Raw genomic sequence first — 12240 nt, forward strand, 5'->3', positions numbered from 1 at the left:
ATCCCTCGCTTTTCGCAGGGCCGTGTTCCAAAAACGTCCCGCAATAGTCAAAACACGCAAAGTATTTATTTATTTATTAAATTCTCAAGAACAAACCCAATTTACAGGCTCAAGTATTTGTTTAAGAAATGAAATGAAATGAAAAGATCTGCATTTATATAGCGCTTTTCGAGTCAATGACTTCCCAAAGCGCTTTACAATGTGCTCCACATTTCCCAATAGCGGCCTTGCAGCCATGTAAGGCGCTAACCTGCTTATTGGGGGTATTAGGGGTTCAGTGTCTTACCCAAGGACACTTCGACATGTAACATGGATGAGCTGGGATTCGAACTGGGATCCCTTGATCCCAAGACGAGCGCTCTACCTCCTGAGCTACTGCCGCCCCAAAGTACTGTACTTATCCAGTATTGTGAAATTATAATTTAAAAAAATTATCTTTCTCTTTTCTTGTTCAACTGAATGGATTAAGGACACAATCAACTTTACTTTGGACGAGTCAAGTCAAGTCAAGTTAGCAAAAGATTAAATTCCCTACATGCAGTTAGCTTTATAGGAATGGAAGTGCATACTCTTTCTATTTTTATTGATTGCAAAACGGGAATAATATGTTCAGTTTTTCCTACAGCAGCCATATATTTTTGAAAAAGTGTAAGGAAGCCATTATCCAGAGCTAAAGACCCGTATGTGGCTCCAGAGCAAGTTTAGTGGGAAGTCTGTTGGTGAAAGAAAGCATCTTCCTCTGCCTTTTGCTGCTTTTGTGGGTCCAAAGTATTTTTGACATCACATGGCTTTTACAGAAATTGGAAATTGAAAAGGATTTGCGAATAATATAGGTTCGTCAAGCTATTTTACCTAAGTGTACAACGACTGCTCTGTCATAGGCACACAGGAAGACACATGCAGAAAAGGCGCAGAGCAACAAGAATGTAGAGCACGGTGAAAAACTTCCAAGTAGGAAAAACCACTACAAGTAAACCAAGATACAGCTCGGTATTACTGTATTTGTGTATTTCTTCCTACCCATTTTCCTTCTCAGTTTTTCTACTTTGTATCAGAGTTATCCTTTGTTTTTTTTTTTCACAAAGTCAGAAGCTTGCTCATACGTCCCAAAAAACATCAGTATGGACCTCAAATGTGTCATAAACACATGAAGGACTGGCGTCAGGTGTCACCCAGACCAAAGCAATTGCTGCCTATGACAACGGAATAAGACGATGAAACAATTTGGCGTCCGCCTGCGATGTTATGGACAATGAGTGAGGCCACTGTACTTAATAATAAGCATGGACGGCGCCTCCTTATGGTGCATTGATTTTCGATAGGTGCGCTGATGGTAAGGCGCAGGGTAATTACACTGTGCAAGCAGAGGTCGTCCTGGACAAATATCATCAGAGTCAGATTAGAATGAAAGGCCGTCAGAGGGGGTGGAGTTTGTACCCTCAGGACCAGGATGAAAACGAGGGGGCAAAGAAGACGAATACATCTCAATAATGTACATCCATTGACTGTGGAACATCCAAAAACAAGATTTAAGATATTTTGTTTCAGTTTGGAATTTTTCTTTTACAAATGTATGTTTTCAAATATATTGTATATTATCTCAACTAGCAAATATATAACATTTTTTTTGTTTTATCTGAACCTATTCTAAAGAAATATATCTCTGATTAATTCCTGAACAAGTTTAATACAGTTTTAGCTTTATTATTCTTTTATGTATAGTTGCTATTCATATATGATTTATTTTTGAATAATAATTACATGATTTATTTTCCAGAATATGTATTTCATTGTTGTAAAACTCATGTTTACTTTTATAAGAGTGTTGAGGCTTGGAGCTCAGGCTTTAGTCACAACCAATCACAATTATTTGAAGCTAGGATGCGAGATACAGTATAAATCGATGAATTCTGATCCAATTACCTTCAAGATATACTGATAATAGAGTTTAGGGATTTATTTTTCTTGAAAAAGACTTCTGCCATGTTTTCTAAATCTACATTAAATCTTAAAACTGTATTGCAAGACACAAAGCAACACACAAAAGACTCATGGTAACTTTGCTATCTAACAACTACAAAATTATTGAATTCATTCAACTGATATTATACAAAGTGTTATCAATAAATGGTTCTGAGATAAAGTGATCAACGCAGATCGCTTTCCTGCTATATGGATCTGCTTAGCAACCATACATGTCAACCTTGGGATATTAAAAATAGGTAGATTTTAACATGTCCTTTACTCGTGAAAGACAATCAGTCTCCAATATATATATATATATATATATATATATATATATATATATATATATATATATATATATATATATATATATATATATATATATATATATATATATATATATACATATTAAAAACATGTGCTTGTTTATTGTTGCTTTCAAATAAGGCAGTTGTAGACAAAAAAAATAGTACTCTGGAGCCGTGATCTTTATTATTGTTTAAATTTAAATAAGCAGCAGATTTGTATTTTAAAAAAGGGTACGTGTTTTTAAGAGGAAAAAAGTGGTGGTTTGACAGTATTCCCAAACAGAAATTTGTTTTCAACTGGGCAAAGAACAAGTAGTGTTCCTCTCCCCAATGATGCTAATATTTTGCAAAATATTCCTGTAAAGCGGTGGTGTTGGCGAGTATGAGCAACTGCTCCAAGAAACCTTTGCTCCCCCTTCTGCAATCTTCCCCTCCCACTTGAATCCTTCAATCTTTCTCAAGACTATCCCATGCAGCCCTCCCCCACCACGTCACCCCCGGCTGCTAACAGCGGGAACCATCGCAGCCGGCGACGCGCGTTTGACATCCATATCGCCACCGCTCACTGTGAGTTGTGGCACAGGACGTCTGCATTAACATAAAAACGGCGTGATGGCGGGCCGGACTGTCAAAAGGGCTGTCGTTGATGCCAGTGGCAGCAGAGCCGCATCAAGCCGAGGCCAAACGACGGAGCCAAACTCAGGCATTAACCTCACTGTTTAGTGCCTTGGCTGTGGCTCCATTTAAAGACAGGATTAGAGCTGTGCTTACAAGTCATTTTCCTAAACAATTGACATTTTTGAGGGCAGTATAATGCCCCCCAATTTGGGCCAATAGCACTTGAAGTTGACCATGACACCTTCAAATAGATGGTAGATAACAGGCTGGTCTTAATAAAGACATGTACCACCGTTTTTTAATGACCTATTTAAAAATGGAGGCAAGCTGAAAAAATGCAAACTGATGACGTATGTTTGCTTTTAAAAGGGCTTAATGAAATTTGTAACTTTGTCAGTCTCTGCCACCATCTCCTGGCTCGAGCCAACATTGCAGCCACAGTCAGCTGGTTCATGATGCATGTGCAAATACGTGCATTTCTTAGACACGCTTGAATAAAGTATTTATTTTTTACCCCTTTCCTGGGGTTTGGGTTGGCATTTGGACTCAAATTGAAGAGGGCCACTTCTTGTATTCACCATTTTCATGCCGTACTGAAAAACATGAATGGGGAAAAATGCCGGGACCAGGATGGCATCGATCTCTAACAAATCTCCACCACCTAACCACCATCCCTAATGTGTTCTGCCACGGTAACATGTGTTCTGCCCAGGTAGAAGTAAAATAAAAAGGAGATAGGCGCAGCGAAAATAAAGCATAAGGGCCTTTTAAACTCAGTTGGGCATTGTTAACACATTCTTGTTAGAAAAAATTCTTAACTTTCATTTTTTTAAAGACATCTACAGCGACGCACCCCACCTTTAACTAATCTACCAGTTGCACAGTTTTTCAATCATGTTCTAAATTAAAATGAACCTAATTGCCATAATTTGCTTGAGAGAAGTGGAAAATTATAAGGTGAGACAGAAAACGCTCAGGGTAACCAGAATGATGGATTAAGTTTTAACATTCCACAACAGAACTGTGATGTTGAGAAGATGACACATTTGTTTGAAAGTGCATTTAAATGGACCAAAATGTAATTGATAGGGACGAAAATGTATGCCTTTTTACCTTAATATTCCCAAGTGGCCTCCATAATAAGAACGAAATGAACTCCAATGTTCCCAGAATGAACTAGAATGGGTTTCAAAACATGTCTAAATGCTCCACACTAAAGCTCTTTGTCACTTCCTTGTTCTTTGTCTTTTATTTCAACTAAGTTTCCATTGTTGTCTTCCTCATCATCAACAGCATATTTGTTTATTTTTGTATCTTCTGTGTTTTTTCTTGTTTGGTCTTTTTTCATCGATGCTTCCCTTATCTCCTTTGTGCTTGTTGTTTTCTGGTTCATTACTAGAGAGAAACAACAATATCACCAAAAACAATATCCACTGTTCGCTCATAAGGTGCAATTCCCAGTATGCTTTCTCCATCATCTGACATTGTTTTTATCTCCACCAAACTTTCTTGCTCCTTCAGGATGCTTTATCACTTTTAGCTTAAAATCATAAGTATAGGTTTTCTTTTTTTTTGTCCAGGCATGGTGTACTTTACTGGTGTAAAGATAATTTTATAGATATTTTAAAAATCTCTACACACTATTACTGTAAATTCTGTGCCTGTGTGCTCATGTTTGTCCCATTTGTTTGTTGTAGCTCTGAAAGCCACGCCACTGCCTAAGTGTCTAAGTGGACATTAAAACCCTAAATTGATGGTGAGCACGCACCCCATAGTGCAGAGATTCCAGCTACCGCAGCCTGCCCATGCGAAGTTTGCATCTTCTCTTCATGCCTGCATGGGTTTCTTCCAGGCACTCTGGTTTCCTACCACATTCCAAAAACATGTTTGGCAGGTTGATTGGCCGGTCTAGATTGTCTCTAGTTGTGAAACATTGAATGTGGGACAAAAAGTCTCTAATCTTCCAGTCTACAAATACCTGAAAAATTATATGCTAAAAATATGCTAATGTGAACACATGATGACCTGCGACTGACTGGCAACCAGTTCAGGGTGTCCCCTACTTACTGCCCGAAGATGGCTAGGATTGGCTCGAGCAACTCCGCGACCCTAGTGGGGAAAAGATGCTGTGGATAATGAATGGACTATAAACTGACTCGACATGATGACGTCAACCCCACAGGGAGGCGTCAGTCACTTTTGGTGAATCGTTTTCCATTGTTGGGTGCTACCTGGCCCAGCAGCTCGTTAACTCGCACTATCCGACCGACGACCCAAATGAGCCTCCTCCACACTCCATTTAGTGTAATGGCTGCAAATGAGGTAAACAGCACTGCACACCCTGCCTCTTCTCCCTCCCCTATTTGTTTCTCATTCAAAGCCCGTTATCACTCGCCGCTTAATTTCTCGACAAAGGTGGCAAGGGTGTTTCCATGGAGAGGGGAGCCGTGCATCCCAGCTCCCTTTTCATTTCAGCGCAATTATCCTGCACGCAGACTCAGGGGAGGGGACGTTCTGGCTGATTGCGTTCACGTGGAAATTGAAATGAAAATACTCGCTGCGCCCAAATGTTAGAGTCTGAACAACGTGAAACTTTAATAAGTATATGACATGCCACAACATTCCTCTGTCTCATCAGCATCAAGTTGAGTTATTTATTTCCCACCTCAAGCAATCTTAAGATCTTAAGATCACGTTGTTGCTGAACACTAGCGTCTACTGCAGGAAGGCCTCATACCCTACTGATCACAACCTTGGGATATTGAAAATAGGTAGATTTTAACATGTCCTTTACTCGTGAAAGACAATCAGTCTCCAATATATATATATATATATATATATATATATATATATATACATGCTATTATCAGTTTGTAGGATGAATGATTTTATTTTACTTACTTATTGTGTCTATAATGTTACATTATTATTACAATATTAAAGATATTCCCAAACACCTTTTATTTCTTTCGGCACGAAACGTGTAGTGTTCCTCGCCACAAATATGCTAATATGTTGCAAAATACTCCACGCACCGGGGGACTCGAGAAATTTACACTCAAAGATGACCCATCAGGTGTGTTTCTTCTACAGCTGTGACGTCATTGAAGGAACACAATACTTTCAAAATGGCGAATCCCAAAAACACAACATGTGAGGCAGATCTGAAAAAAATCAGTAAAGGTAGTGAACAGAGATTGCATACTGACAGCTCACCTTAGAGAAATTGGAACTTTGTTATGCTGTCACGCTGGAGGCGGTTTAACTGTTTTGTCCAAGTTGCGTGCTATTACCTCCAAAAGCTGCTCAAGTTAAGTTTACCTGCCCCTATTACAGTGTGTGTTCCGCTTTGCCTTGGCCTCCTTTTAGGTATGCAATTGAGGCTATTTTTTGTGTTTTTCGCCCTGTGTATTGCGGTTGGTATCATTTAATCTGGCAAGCTACCCTTTAGCGTCGGGGCTGCTTAGGGGTTCCTGTTTTTTTTGTTTGTTTTTTTTTTTTACTTTTTTGGGCTGGCTAGCCTGGCGTTAGCCCAGATTTTGCAGTGTCCCATGATTTCTTCCAGGCCATTTATTTTTGCACTCCACAGTGTGTGTGTGTGTGTGTGTGTATTTTATAGGCCCTGAAATGGCTGAACCGATTTTCCTGAACGTTTACATAGCTGTACTTTAGGCCTATTCGAGTGTCTTTAGCTAGGTTTCTTGTCAAGGCATCCCCAATGAATACCAACCCAATCGATATGTCTGCTTTCGTGTACAAACTGCTCTGGAGATGCATGCGGCTCTTTGGTGCTCCCGAGTGGCTCCCTGATGCTTTTACAACTAACCACAGCCCCATAAACCTCGCCCAATTAGAATTCCAGGCAATGTTGAGCCTGCACTGCCGGGCATGCCTGTCTAAATTATATACAAACTTATTTACCATAAGGTACTTTTAAAAAGGCGCTAAATAACACACAGCGACCCTTTAAGAACTTGGGAGAAGGCTTGAGAAATGAGAAAGAAGAAAAGCGGGACATGACCAAACGAAGATGTTATGAGGCAGTTGGAATTGGAAGCAAATATAAGAACGTTGAGGGAAAAGGAGTTGTACAAAGCCCAGATACTGTAGAAAGCCGGCACAAAAGAGGCAGGAAAACAAAGGACTAAGCAGGGCAACATGACGGGATTTAGAAGGAGAAAAGAGGAGGAGACGACACAAAGCAGGAGGCGTTGAATAATGTTGACACCATAAGGCAGAGGAAGATCTCCTAGAGAAAAGGAGGAGGAGGACAGCGAGGAGGAGAGTGAGTCAGCACCACCAGGAGGCGGGAGGATATTATTAGGGCCACGTGCCCGATGCCCTGCTATTAATACATGTCAACATCAAAGCTGCCTCAACATCACATGCACATAACTGTGTGAAAAAAACCAAGAAAAGCAAGAAACAGGAGAAAAGAACTTATTTGATTTCAGGTGGGGTTGTGTTTTGAAGTATTTCTACTACAGTATTATTGGTACTGTTTAGTTGTGTTTAAGTCTCATATGCGTTGAAATGCGCAGGCATCAAAGTCTTCAACTATGCTTTGTTCTAAAAGAAAAATAAACAGGTGTTCATTTTAAATCGATTTTTATATCCAGACCGCGCCATGAGGTAATCGTATAAGTGTTATGAAAGTGAGGTGGTTATTGATGTGTGGCCTTTACAGCATTTCTCAAAGTGTATGACGCACACTACAAGTATATTGTGACTAGAAAGGGCATTTCAGGGCACACACATCCAAGTCTGGGCCTGGCTAGGGTCACCTTTCCTTTTTGTTACTTTATTTGCGGTATCTTTGGTTATTTGAACCAATAAACAACCAACCTGTGTGCCCTTCAAAGACAACATATTGGTATTTTTCTTGATGATACAAAATTTTACACACCTTTGGTCAGTAGCTAGAAGAAATATATAAAATAAGAGTTGAGAGTTTGCTTTACTCTCAAAACTGTATACTTCAGCTCATGACCTCCGCAATACGACACGATACTAGAAATTAACACTTCACTTCAATGGACAAACTCTACTACCCCTGGGATATGCACACTTGGCCCATTTCCTTAGAGGGCATTGTTTATTTAGCGCCTACTAGTGGTCAGAAAAAAGAATTCACGGGGTTAGGGTTTTGTTGCCTTTTACAGAGCAAAAGTCAAGAGCGTCGAACCCAAAAAAATCAGCAATGTAACGAACGAACAAGCCTTTTTGGCTCTGTTGCTACAGTGACAACAGATTTACAGTTCAGGAATAGTAATATATTTACATTTATGGTGCAGATCTCGAAAAAAAACAAAATATATCGTACATTAATTTCAATGATAAGCAACAATACATTAACTATCATATAAATGTTTTGTTTTTTTTAATAGTCATAGGTCAAGAAATTTTTATTTTTTTCACGAATTACGCAGCTCACCTTGAGCAAACTGACATGATCATTTGCCCTCTTGCTGCCGGGGTGACCTTCAACAACTAAAAACTTTATGAAAGCCTCGGGCAAAAAAAAAAATAGATGAAAAATGATGCGTTTTGATCACTTCAAGTCTTAGAAGTTTGTATTATGTTCTGTGCTGCAGTCTTTTTCAAATGCACTAAATCATTCAGTGGGATCTAGAGGTCAAACATTACACAGTATCCTCAACTCATTTCATGACCTAAATATTGACTCTCTGCACCTTGGCATGAGTGTGCTCTGGGATTCAAAATTAAAAAACAAAGAAGTCAACAACACTCAGGGTTCAGTCGAGCTTCTTTTCAAGGAGTGGTGCTAGTATCAGTCAGTTGTTTGCATCGATGGCCGATCTTTGGTCACAGAGGGCAAAATAACGAGCCACTGAGCAAGCACAGCAGCTAAGAAAATGTCTTGTTGTCATTGTGCTGTTAACTGGCGCTCCACAGGCGAGCTATTATCTAAAGTGAAGCAGCCCGGGCACTTCATCTGCGCTTTAAACACTCCTAAAGACTCCTGAGTACAACACAGGAAGCAAAATGTCAGTGCCGAGACGTTTTTTGAAGCTTTGTGGCAAGAGTAGTAAAAAGAAAGACAGAAAAAAGGGAAATGGTAATGAAATGTCAGAAGAAGAGAAGATCAGAGAAGCCAAACGTATTTCATATCACACTAAAGACCCACCGTTTAATTAAAATCGGCCTGGAAAAGAAGGAAAAAAATGAAAGAAAAACGCCCGCCCGCCTTGACAACGATGACAACAGCTTCTCTTCAAGCAAATTAAAGAAATCAATTACTGGATCCCTGCAGCGAGGAGAGAGACGGTGAAAACATTGCCTGAGAGACAGGAGGGCCTGGGAGTCAACTCCATGGCTGAAGGACCCACGCTCTGAAAGGCATCCTAAAGTGGGCTTCATCTATGGCGCTCGTGGCGCTTACTCACGCCTTCAACCTCCGCTGCGCCTCCACGTTAGCTCGCCAACACGGATTATTCTGGGAAAATCGTGCATGCAGCAGGTTTCTCTGCAATGACACGCAGCTTTCTGCTTGATTTGATCTCATGAAGGGATCCCAAAGTACCTTATTTGTTGCGCTCTAGATCCTTATATACACGTGACCATAACCATGTGACGAAGGTGCGGACGCCATGTCGGTCGTCAGTAAACCCTGGTAAGCATTACTCACCGTGGGCGAGCCCGGTAAACGGTAGACAACAACAACAAGAAAGCTATTCTATTATATCGGATGAGATGGGTCACCTTGTCCGAAAACACAGAGAGCAGTATTTAGAGACCAAGGATAGCAGTGCTAACAATAAGACCCAAACCCTCTTCCTCCTGACATATTCACAGATCTAACTAAATGGTCCAGTCTGCCTGACTTCAGGCCACACGATCTGTACCACTATTTTGTAAATGGAGTATCCCCATACACCAGCGCTGATCTAAAAGCACCAATAGTTACACACATACAATGAGTCATGTCAAATAACCTAACAATTACCGTATTAAGGTTTACTCCCCACCTTCCAAAATGAGTTCACTACTAGCGAACCTAACGTTAGCTGGTGTACTCACATAACTTGTTAGCCAAGTTTGCTGCTTGGCACCATTAGCATAAATAATGAGTACTACTTTGTTGTGACAGTAAAACTCGCTTACCTATTGTTTGCTAGTTGGGTATTTTTCACATTACTCTTACCTGCTCAACATAAAAGTGTTTGGAAATACATGATATGTACCTTGTAAAAATGCTCGCTGCAAATCCAGGAGTACTTTGAGGGCTGCCAGTCCCTCTGCTTGGTTTCAGAAATACATTACCCTCTTCTGTCTTTATCAAATGTCATGATTACCTAAGTGGAGCCACCTGGGGTAATCATCTGGCGCGCTGGAATGCGCTTCCTGATTGGTTCATGTTCCCTTTTTAAGCAGGCTACGCCAAGACCTCTTCGTCTGAGGATTACTTTTTACCCCGTTTGACTCGCCTGATTTTCCTGTGTCTTTTTGACTTGTTTACCTGATTCTGCCTGCCTCCGATCTGACCTGCTTCCGTTCCACGCTACGATCTTCTCTCCAGTCCCGGTAAACTCGACCTGCTTCCGTCCCACGCTACGATTGGCTACGTGTCCCGAAGTTGCCTTCATGGCGTTGCTGCTAACGTTCGACGGTCATCGCGTCTCCCGCTAACCCTGTACGCTTCCCCAAATAAAAGACCTGTAACGAACGCTCTGGGGTCTCCTGCTCTGTTCTGGTCCGCCCTGACAGAATCCTCAGACCAGAATGGACCCCGCGTTCGTACATCTGCCCCCTGACGACTATGAAAGCCAGAACCAGCAGCGCATTCCCCCTTTAGAATGTGCAGTTCGGCAGGTCATTTCCGACGTGGCGAAATTGGCTAATTCATTCAGCGCAGGATATGCTGTGCCTCGAATGCGGTCCCGGGAGGATTTGACGCCTGCCAGTCCGACTCCGCTGCTTGCCTGTTCGACTCCGCTGCTTGCCTGTTCGACTCCGCTGCTTGCCTGTTCGACTCCCCGGCCTGCCTGTTCGACTCCCTGGCCTGCCTGTTCGACTCCCCGGCCTGCCTGTTCGACTCCCCGGCCTGCCTGTTCGACTCCCCGGCCTGCCTGTTCGACTCCCCGGCCTACCTGTTCGACTCTCTGGCCTGCCTGTTCGACTCCCCTGCCTGCCAGACCGACTCTCCTGCCTGCCAGATCGACTTCGACTCCCCTGCCTGCCAGTCCGACTTCGACTCTCCTGATTCTGCCTGTCCTGTTTGCCGGTTCTGAGTCGACTCTCCTGTCTTGCCGGTTCTGATTCTGCCTGTCCTGTTTGCCGGTTCTGAGTCGACTCTCCTGTCTTGCCGGTTCTGATTCTGCCTGTCCTGTTTTTGCCGGTTCTGATTCTGCCTGTCCTGTTTGCCGGTTCTGAGTCGACTCTCCTGTCTTGCCGGTTCTGATTCTGCCTGTCCTGTTTTTGCCGGTTCTGATTCTGCCTGTCCTGTCTGATTCTGCCTGTCCTGAGTTGACTCTCCTGATTTACCTGTGTTTCCCTGTGATGTGTCTTGGGTTTATTTTTATTTTTTTCCTGGGGGACTTCTGGAGCCGTCCCTTGAGGGGGGGGTTCTGTCATGATTACCTAAGTGGAGCCACCTGGGGTAATCATCTGGCGCGCTGGAATGCGCTTCCTGATTGGTTCATGTTCCCTTTTTAAGCAGGCTACGCCAAGACCTCTTCGTCTGAGGATTACTTTTTACCCCGTTTGACTCGCCTGATTTTCCTGTGTCTTTTTGACTTGTTTACCTGATTCTGCCTGCCTCCGATCCGACCTGCTTCCGTTCCACGCTACGATCCTCTCTCCAGTCCCGGTAAACTCGACCTGCTTCCGTCCCACGCTACGATTGGCTACGTGTCCCGAAGTTGCCTTCACGGCGTTGCTGCTGACGTTCGACGGTCATCGCGTCTCCCGCTAACCCTGTACGCTTCCCCAAATAAAAGACCTGTAACGAACGCTCTGGGGTCTCCTGCTCTGTTCTGGTCCGCCCTGACATCAAAGAGATACAATAAAATCTCAAATTGGGCTTACAACCTTGCCAGTTCGCAAGGAAAGATATCCCCATCGTAAAACGTTGTAGTTATATTCTTCTGTTATGGTTATTGATAATTGTTTCAACTCTGCTTATTCAACTGTTCAGGTGCTTTGCCGTCCGTAATGGCGCTCACGTGAATGATACGTGATGTCACATGCAGAGGGTAAGGCGCACCGGATTACATGGCTCACTTAAAAAAATAGTCTTTTGTGACATAATTTTTATGTATAAGGCGCACAGGACTATAAGGCATGTGAAATTAAATTGAAGTATCTTTATTGTCATTGATAACAAAGT

Source organism: Urocampus carinirostris, chromosome 1 (genome assembly GCF_059441175.1).
Source record: "Urocampus carinirostris isolate Australia breed hairy pipefish chromosome 1, RoL_Ucar_1.0, whole genome shotgun sequence".
Taxonomy (NCBI): Eukaryota; Metazoa; Chordata; class Actinopteri; order Syngnathiformes; family Syngnathidae; genus Urocampus; species Urocampus carinirostris.